The 10,493-nt window shown below is 42.4% G+C and overlaps 1 long non-coding RNA gene across 1 annotated transcript; it reads left to right on the plus strand.

The window, feature by feature from the left end:
- Positions 1-635: 635 nt before the first annotated feature.
- LOC125482106 lies at positions 636-9,217 on the plus strand. Its single transcript, XR_007261550.1, has 4 exons — positions 636-870; positions 3,369-3,465; positions 5,125-5,192; positions 8,901-9,217. It is a non-coding gene; the product is annotated as an uncharacterized LOC125482106 (long non-coding RNA).
- The last annotated feature ends 1,276 nt before the right edge of the window (positions 9,218-10,493 follow it).

The following is a 10,493-nucleotide window of genomic DNA, read 5'->3' on the forward strand; positions in this document are numbered from 1 at the left end:
ACCTATCCCCTCCTCCCACCTCAAGCCGCACCTCCATCTCCTACCGACCAACCTCATCCCGCCCCCTTGACCTGTCCGTCCTCCCTGGACTGACCTATCCCCTTCCTAACTCCCTACCTACACTCACCTTTCCTGGCCCCATCCCCGCCTCTTCGACCTGTTTGTTTCTTCTCCACCTATCCTCTCCTCCATCCCTCTTCTATCCGCCTCCCACTCTCTCCCTATTTATTTCAAAACCCCCTTCCCCTCCCCCTTTTCTGATGAAGGGTCTAGGCCCGAAACGTCAGCCTCTCTGCTCCTATGATGCTGCTTGGCCTGCTGTGTTCATCCAGCCCTGCACCTTGTTGTCTCTAATATTCCAGAGACTTGGTTTCGAATCTCACCATGGCAAATGGTGGAATTTGAATTCAATAAATATCTAGAACTAAGCGTCTAATGTTGACCATGAAACCATTGTCAGGAGAAAAAACTCGAAACGTTAGCTTGCTTTCTCTCCACCGATGCTGTCTGACCTGCTGTGATCTCCAGCATTTGCTGTTTTCAGTACAGATTCCAGCACCTGCAGTAATTTGTTCCCATTTGTCACTTCAGTGAGTTTTACAATCCTGGTCCACCACAACCAGAGACTACAGTGGAATATCTCCGCTGTAGTAGAGTGGTCAGGACTGTACCTGAGCAGACAGGGAGTGGGACAGGCCCAATAAATGAGCTTGTTAAACTGCACCCCACACAGTCCAACTCAGCAACAGGCCTCATACAGTTTTCAGAGCTGATGATCATGAAAGAAGTAATTATTTAAAATAATATGCCTCATTTCAGAAACAACAAGCATTCCGTGGCAGAGAGGGCCATTAACAGTTTCCAGAAGCAGTAAGTATTTTTCATTTGAGTTTCTTCTATTTAGAATTAGGCTCCAATTTAGGGCATTGGCTTTATCTTTTCGATGTTTATTGATGGATGATGAAGGGAAGTTTTTAAAATAATCTGTAACTTTATGAAGATCAGCTCACCGAAAGTAAGAAAGGGCCTACAATGTTCCCACACACTGAATTTGACAAATTTGGATTCAGGTTGCTGCTAATTGACAGCAAATGCGTAGCTAAGATATAGTGTTTCTCCGATGAAGCAGCTAACTTGTAAATATATCTTTCTAAATTCAACGTTGCTGTGCCAGAATCCTGAATCCTCCCCCTGCCCCCCACCCCACTGATGGCATTGAGGCTGTCCCTACACCACAAGAACTGCCGTGGGTCAAGAAGGCAGCTCAAGATGGGCAACTAGGGACGGGGAATAAATGCTGGCCCAGCCAGCAACGCCACGTCTTGTGAAAAAATTAAAAAAGTTATTGGGTTACCTTGCCAAAGGTTTAAAAATCTGTTTATCGGGCATCTTAGCCTATCATTGTTGCACGTTTTTGGATTTTTCAAATATTTTTAAATAATTATGTAAACATGACAAGGATCTTGAAAAGTTTTAAAATCCCCATTTTATATCATTTTACTTAGAAGGCCGCACTAAGATTGGAATTAACTCAGTCTAACTATTATGTGTTTATTTCTAAGTGACACATGTTAACAGGACATTTGCAATGGCATTCCCTGTGTATTCATTTTGTTCTTTATTCATTTGTGGTCTGGGCCCAGCATTATTTGCCCATCCCTAGTTGCCCCTTGAGGAGGTGGTGGTGAGCTGCCTTCCTGAACCGCTGCAGTCCAAGTGCTGTACTTTGACCCACAATGCCTTAAGGAGGGGAAGACCCAACGATGACAGGTCAGTCACAGCTCAGTTGGAGTCACAATGTCCCGCTCCAGGACTTGAGCATAAAAGATGACACTCCAGGAGGTACTGAGGGAGTGCTGCACTGCCAGAGGTGCAATCCTTTGGGCGAAATATTAAAGTCAGGCCCTTTTTGGCCTCTTGGGTCAATGTAAAAGATGCCATGGTGTTATCCTGAAGAAGAGGAGGGAGTTCTCTCAATGTTTTGGTCAATTTTGCCCCTTAATCAACAACAAATATCTTATCTGATCATTATTACATGTGCGTTTGTTGGAATTATCCTGTGTGCATTTTGCCTACCACATTTTCCAATCATATCATCCACCATGAGAGTTTTCCCTGGGGATTCTCCCTCTAGTTTCAGTTGGGTAATCCCTGTAGGCATGTTTAACCCCTGCCTGACAAACCAAACTTTTAAACTGATCTCCCAATCACATTTCACAGGATGAATGATTGAGGCAGTATTTTTTCTGCTTAAGATCCAGTCCCAACCAACAGCTGTCCCCTTACTTTTCCCCTTGATCAACTAGATCAAGACTAAAATTGCAATGATCCCTCCATCTGTGAGATTTCTGGGTTTATACAGAAGCCTGCACCCTGATCTCAAAATGGCTTCCCCTGCACTCCTCTCCCTAGCAACAGTAGCCAAGTATCCAAGTGACAATGTTATTAGCTATCTCTAATTACCACTGCTTTGCATCTTAGAATCAAAGGAACGGGATAGCTTAACCTAATAGTATAACTACCTTTCTGGATTTTTGGACAATTAGGGTCTCCTTGTTCTAGATGGGGAAACAGCTATCATTATTCACAATCAGCACCTCTGTTCAAATATTCATCGTGACTCCTCTTTTTAATTTCACAACAAATGACCCAGTTTAACTCTCAGACAGGCTCCACAATGGTCACTGAAATCATGATGAAAGTTCCGAACCATGAAAATCTTATAAACCAAATAATGCCAGTCCTAAAACATAACAGTGGTATAAACCTCGCACAGCATACCTCTGGGAAAAAAAAACCCTGGACAGATCCAAATGCAGAGGTGCCAGTCTGTGAGCAAACTTAACCTCAGAGCAGAACAGACACAGGTTGCAAGAGGACAAGACAGAGGCCTGAAAAGCCAATGATTCCACCCATCTCTCTAGCACTGCTTTGAAAGGTAATAATTGCACTCAAATCCACAAATCAGAACTTGGCTTCACATCAGCTGCTGATACTGGTCTCCACGCTGAACTTTCAACCTTTGGAATAAGAGAATCCATCAATGTTTTAATAATTCTATAATTGCTTTTAATGCGTCAGCTGTCATAATAGGCATAAAGTACAAAGCTTTATAATGGTGCTAAGTAAATGCACCCTTGCAAATTTAATGAGATTGCAAATTAGGCAACTTGTTATGAATTGAAATCCCAAGATTTCAGATCCCAAGATATAAAATACCACAGGAAGAACTGATTCTCAGCTTACATACAAACGGGATCTGAATAGTTAGGTGCTGGTGTTTGACTCAGACAAACTCGATGGGCTGAAGAGCCTTTTACTCTGCTGTAGACCCCTGTGACTTTATTGTACTCTCTCCCTATGTCCAGGTATTGAGATCGCCGAAACACACAACGTTGTACATCCTGCATATGAGCGCACTTGGATGTGGCAGATAGAGAACACGTCTGGACAGAAAACATATAGGTATTGTGGAATGGAGTTGCTCACTATATTGATCAGGGAGAGTCATAACTCTGAAGAAGGTGTCTGGTTGAAAAACAGACTGAAGTCCCTTTGACAATGGAGAGAATTACAGGGAGGAACTATACTTTCTCCCGCACTGATGCGCTGTAGTGGGAATACCATTAGTCTAGCGGCTCAGGCGAATCTCCTGGTGACATGGGTTCGAATACCCCCACAGCAAATTCAAATTCAGTTTATAAAATCTGGAATATAACAGGTCATTGTGACCATAGAGTTACCAGCAGTTGCTGTAAAGACCCATCTGGTTCACTAATGCCCTTTAGGGAACGAAACTGCCATCCATTCCTGGTCTGGCCTTCATGTGACTCCAGACGCACAGCAAATTTGAGACAGGCAATGAATACTGGTCATGCTAACTCAAACAAGGATAGAGGAAACAATTTCCACTCTCCTGCTGTTTTTATCCACATCTTGGGGAGTTTGCCCACCTCCTCCTTAAATGTACTGAATCTATTTGTTGTTAGCTCATCTGCAGAGCAGTAATATTTCATCCATTGTCTAGGCTAAGACTTCTCCACTGAATTGCCCTTTGGATTAGTTGATGACTATCGTGCCTGCTCATTCTGCTTTTTCCCACCAGCACAGACACCTTCACTGTTTCTGGCCTGTCCTTTAAGATCTCAGACTGGTCTTTCTATAACTCTGACCCAATACATAATGACAAGAACTATCCTTCCGATTACAAATGCTTTATGGAGAACGGTGCAGGACAGCGAAAGGAAAAGATCATTTGCCTTCAGAGAGATGCAAAGCAAGCAGCATAATCACTGCCCCGAAGATCTTTATTGAATTGGTTGAGCTTGTGGGATGGAGGATCTTAAGATTCTCAAACTCCCTTCCATTGCTCGCCGTTGAAATGTTATTTAAATTGGGGGTTGACCCAACATTATTTCTAAAACTTGCTGAGTGGTCACTACCAATCACAATGGCAGGAAAGCCATTTTCCGTAACTGGGGAGTCATGGAATCCCTACAGTGTGGAAGCAGGCCATTCAGCCCATCAAGTCCACACTCGACCCTCTGAAGGGCATCCCACCCAGACCCACCCCCATTTCCCAGGGTCAATCCACCTAGCCTGCACATCCCTGGATACAATGGGCAATTTAGCATGGCCAAGCTACCTAACCTGCACAAATTTGGGCTGCGGGTGGAAACTAGAGCACCCTAAGGTAAACCTGGGCAGAGACACCAGAGGCTGGCATCGAACCCAGGTCTCTGGTACGGTGAGGCAGCAGCATTAACCACTATGCCACCCAAGAGCCCTCTGGCAAATTAAAAGGGAGAGTAAGAGACTCCATTGGAACCTACCATTGGAGAATTGATTGGGTGCAGTACTGGATTTAAAGCGAACGGGGAGCAATTCTGTCTGAACCTGCAGCTCTTCCTCTGATGAAGATAACTTTTAATGACCCTCGCAGAGTTGAAACTCAGGAGTTCTTGAAGCTGGATTCTCTTGATTTGAGTCCCAATGAATCTAGTCACAAGTGTGCTGAAAGTTACGCTTTGTGTAATTGTGAGCAAACAAATTGTGGAACATTTAACTGAAATATCCTTTTGGAAAGGTGAGATAAGGAAGAGCATCCTATTTCTATTTTCACAGGTTAACATCAGATATCAACCCTCCCCAGTTCTGGGAAATTAGTGCTTTCAGAATAGCAGAAGACGGTGGTAAGTAATCTAGAGATAGAATATATCCATTTAATCAGCTCATAAATCCTGTTCGGTGTGATAATTTAGTGACTAACTGAAATTGATGATTGTCATAGTGTCATAGAGTCATACAGCACTGAAACAGACCCTTCTGTCCAATCAGTCTGTGCTGACCATAATCCCAAACTAAAGTAGTCCCACCTGCCTGCTCCTGGCCCATATCCCTCCAAACCTTTCCTATTCCTATAACCCACCTAATCTACACATCCCTGAACACTACAGGTAATTTAGCATTGTCAATCCACTTAGCCTGCCCATCTTTGGACCATGGGGAGAAATGAGCACCCAGAGGAAACCCACACAGACACAGGGAGAATATGCAAATTCCACACAGACAGTCACCTGAGGGTGAATTTGAATCTGGGTCCCTAGCGCTGTGAGGCAGCAGCACTAATCACTGAGCAACTGTGCCACCAGCTAAATTCAGCACACCCCAGGTGGGACTTGAACCCACAATCCCTGGCTTAGGGAAGCCAATGCCTTATCCATCAGGCCACTGGGGCCCTACTGTCCATGTCACTCCAGAAGCCTGTTGCTGTAACAATGTAGCACCATTGTTGTCTGCCTGACCGTTGTGAAACTTGAAAGGGTTCAGAAAAGATTTCCCAGGATGTTGCCAGGATTGGAGGGTTTGAGCTACAGGGAGAGGCTGAATAGGTTGGGGCTATTTTTCCTGGAGCGTCAGAGGCTGAGGGGTGATCTTATAGAGGTTTATAAAATCATGAGGGGCATGGATAGGGTGAATAGCCAAGGTCTTTTCCCCAGGGTAGGGGAGTCCAAAACTAGAGGGTATGGGTTTAAGGTGAGATGGAAGGATTTAAAAAACCTAAGTGGCAACTTTTTCACACAGCGGGTGGTGCATGCATGGAATGAGCTGCCAGAGGAAGTGGTGGAGGCTGGTATAATTACAACATTTAAAAGGCATCTGGATGGGTACATGAATGGGAAGGGTTTAGAGGAATATAGGACATATGTTGGCAAATGGGACTAGATTAATTTAGGATATCTGGTCGGCATGGATGAGTTGGACCAAAGGGTCTGTTTCCGTGCTGTACATTTCTATGACACTAATAATGTCAATGCTGCAGTGCTTTAGAAGGAACTTTACAGGATACTTGAAACTCTTTTCTTTATTGTTTCCTGGTTATCAAGATGCTTTATAGCTGTCTAGACACAATGTCCAGTTCATTGTTGTTGATTCTGCAGGAGTTGTGTCTGAATATTTATGAAGCTAGCTTCAAGAGGGACACTAAAGTTTTTTTGATATTCTTCCCATTGACTCCAGACAATGCAACAGAGATATTTCATGTGGAATTCCTTGAGCATTCTTCATCAAAAGAGAATTTTGCAGAGAAGAATGGATTCCCTTAAGAATTACTTCAGATTAGAAAAGTTCATATTGATTAGGTGACTGTAAACTGGATTACATTAGAATACACTGTATGTAATGTCAGAGTAATTCAGAGGAGAGCAAATGACATTAGAGCAGATTGGACAAATGCAAATTAGATTGAAATAGATTGTAACTGATAGTTGGATTAGATTCATTGAGATTAGAATGGATTGGATCAAGTTAGGGAGTAGATTAGGTGATTAAATTAATTTGGCAATCACTTAAGAACTTAGAAACTACATGTAACAATAACAATTTATATTAGCATACTTAGCGTCACAAAACACCCGAAAGCACTTCGAGTCATAGAGTTGGACAGCACGGAAACAGGTCCTTCAGTCCAACTCATCTGTCCCATCCAGATTTCTTAAATTAATCTATTCCTAGTTGCCAGAATTTGGCCCATATTCCTCTAAACCCTCCATATTCATGTCCCCATCCAGATGCCTTTTAAATGTTGTGCCTCCACCACTTCCTTTGGCAGCTCATTCCATACACACACCACCCTCTTATGTAAAAGTTGCCCCTTAGATACTTTTAAAATCTTTCCCCTCTCACCTTAAACCAAGCCCACTGGTTTTTGATTCCCCTACCCTGGGGAAAAAGACCTTGGCTATTCACCCTATCCATGCACCTCATGATTTTATAAACCTCTATAAAGTCACACACTCAGCCTCTGTCACTGCAGGGAAAATAGCCTTTTCCGCCTCTCCTTATAGCTCAACCCTCCAACCACGGCAACATCCATGTAAAACTGTTCTCCACCCATTCAAGTTTAACAACATCCTTCCTATATCAAGGTGACCAGAATTGAACACAATATTCCAAAAGTGGCCTAATCAATGTACTGTACAGCCACAACATGACCCTCCCAACTCCTATACTCAATGCACTGACCAATAAAAGCAAACACCTTTAAACTGTCCTGTCTATCTGTGACTCCACCTTCAAGGAACTATGAATCTGCACCCCAAGATCTCTTTGATGGCAACACTCCCCACGACCTTACCACTAAGTATATAAGTCCTGCCCTAATTTGCCTTATTAAAATACAGCACCTCATATTTAGCTAAATTAAATCTATCTGCCACTCCTCGACCCGTCAGTCCATCTGATCAAGGTCCCGTTGTACTACAAGATAATGTTTTTTACTGTCCACTATACCACCAATTTTGGTGTCATCTGCAAACTTACTAACCATTCCTCCTATATTCACAAGAGTCACCTAAAATATGACATGGAACCACATCAGGAGACATTAGTTCAGGTGAGCAAGTCTATTTGGACATCCACTGTATTTAACGTCACATCTTCTAGAAAGCATTCAGATCTATACTTTTTCATTCCAAAATGAATAATCTCTCACTTGCTTACAATGAACTCCATCTGCCACAGTTTTGCCCATGTGCTTAGTCTATGAATATCCCTTTGTAAATGTATGCTATCATTTATACTGTCTACTACCAATTTGAGTACCTATAATTTGAGAGCCGTTATCCCTGCTTTCTGCAGCCTGCCACTCAACCAATTTCTAAGCCATGTCAATAATTTGCTCTCAATTTCATGGGCTTCAAACTTAATTAACTGTCTCCTTATGTGGCCTCTGGAAGTCCATATAAACAACATCCAAAAACATCTGCCTATCCACTACCTCAGGCACCTCTTCAAAACATTGTGAGTTTTATCAGGTTTGACTTACTTGTCATGAATCCATGCTGGCTGTCCCTGGTTTACTGAAAATTTTCAAGTTATTCAGTTACCCCATCCTTGATAAAAGATTCCAACAGTTTCCGCACCACAGGCCAGTTAGGCTAACTGGTGTGTAATTCTCTAGCTTTTCTCTTTCACCCTCCGTCAACAGGAGAATAACACGTGCAATTTTACAATCCAGAGGAAGACTCCTGCATCTAGGGAAGTCTGAAAAATTTTCACAAGGGCACCTAAAATGTGCTGCCTTACTTCCTTTAACAACCTCGGATGGAAAATGAGGGAGTTGTCTCTCTTTAATTCCACTCATTTCCTCATTACCAATGTTTTACTTATGTTAATTTTATTCAGTTCCTGTCCCCAATCCACTATTGATTTCGTCATGATTTCCAGCACACTATCCTCCCTTTACCACCATAAATACTGAGGCAAAGTAACTTTTCATGTTCCCATGTATCTGCTAAAGTTTTAGAAGTAGCATGGGTCCAGGGATAGACTGCTGAGGGAAGTAAACTACCAGTGCGTTTAGCAGGGTGACTAATTTATACGTCTTTTCTTATTTCAAGAAGTGTGCATTGTGAAGCCTCTGATAATGAGGATAAATGACAGCATTTAGGATTCTCCTAAATTGGATGACCAATTCTGCAGACCGAGAGTTACATTAAAGCGGACAGGCCTTTCATCGTGGATGTTCAAGACCAAGAATGCTACAATATATAACTTTGTGATTTCACCAAACTATCTTCATAACTTCCTATTCCATTGTCCCAAAGATAAGAAATGTAGACCATTCAAAGGCTGATGTTGTCTCCCATGCGACTGGATGATGCATCAGCAGCAAGTTAAATAATCTGCTACGTTAAATAAAATGCTTTTATTGTCACCTATGGCTCTGTGCTCAATTGTGTTTGAAATCACTCCTTTTTCTACATTGCAAGGCACTGTATCCTCAAGCCTTCATTCTATTCCCTACTAAGAGCCTGTCAAACTCAGCCTTGAGTAATCTCAATGGGTCCAGCCTCTACTCTCGCTAGAGAAGAGAATTTCACAGACTAATTTAAGATGACTTCAGAAAAGAGAAACCAAATGGCAGTAAACAGTTCCCAGATTGAATATATAAGATATAAAAATGCCATGTGATCAGTTACTGTTTTCAAACAGTGAGACTGAAATATCTCAAGGTTATTACGCAATCAGGATGCCACTCGATAGTGAAGTCAGGATGTACATTGAGAGAGAGAATGAAAGGGAGTGAAAGAAAGAGGAAGGGGATGGTGATACTGAGCCCCCCTCCTGGATAATTGAAGGCCAGCAGAGCTAAAGCCTCCAGGTGCCTTTGTTTCTGCATGTGTGTTTTTGCACAGTCCTCCTTCCAAGATGCATCACTTCACACTTATGAGCACTTAGGTAAGTCTACCATGTGTCTTTCTGTTTCACCACACTGCTTAAGCCCTCCTGAAATATGTGGCTATTCTCTTTGTTCCTTACCTCTTGTGAAATTATGCCTTGTGAACCTAAGTCCAGCTTGTGAGCATGTATTAGAAAAAGCAGTGATGAATACAAACCCAAGGGCAACTACAATGCAGGTTTATTACATTCAGGCTGGGATCTCTTACTTGTTATATCACCCTGTCATTGTTCTCTCTCTCCTTCTCTCAACCTGGATCAAAGGAACTGATTGGTACGGAGATGTCAACAAAGAGAGGAAAATAGGGATTGAGCAACTAAAGTGCGGAGAGAAAGAAGGAAACGAGAAAGACAGAGAAAGGGAGAAATATAGAGAGCAATCATCAGAACAATGCAACATTTCCTCACTCTATTGCCTCCTTCACTGTTTCTCTCTCTTCTTCCCCCTCTGTCCCAATGTTTCACTCTCCAAACCTATCGCTTGTACATCTGTGAGTGATATGAAGCTTGAAAGCATTGTGTACCAAGAGAAGTCTAGTGTAGAACATCTAAAGGATGTGGACAGATCAATGCAATGGGTAGACAAGGTCAGATTAAACTTAATGCAGGGCATTGTGGAGTAATTCATTTTGGTAGGTATTATGACTATGGTACAAGGAGTGCACTGATAATCAAAATCCATGAATCCACCAGTCACAGCGTTATTGTAAACATGAGATAGTAGGAACTGCAGATGCTGGAGAATCTGAGAT

The sequence above is a fragment of the Rhincodon typus genome, unplaced genomic scaffold (assembly GCF_021869965.1).
Source record: "Rhincodon typus isolate 14 unplaced genomic scaffold, sRhiTyp1.1 hic_rhity00005973, whole genome shotgun sequence".
Lineage (NCBI taxonomy): Eukaryota > Metazoa > Chordata > Chondrichthyes > Orectolobiformes > Rhincodontidae > Rhincodon > Rhincodon typus.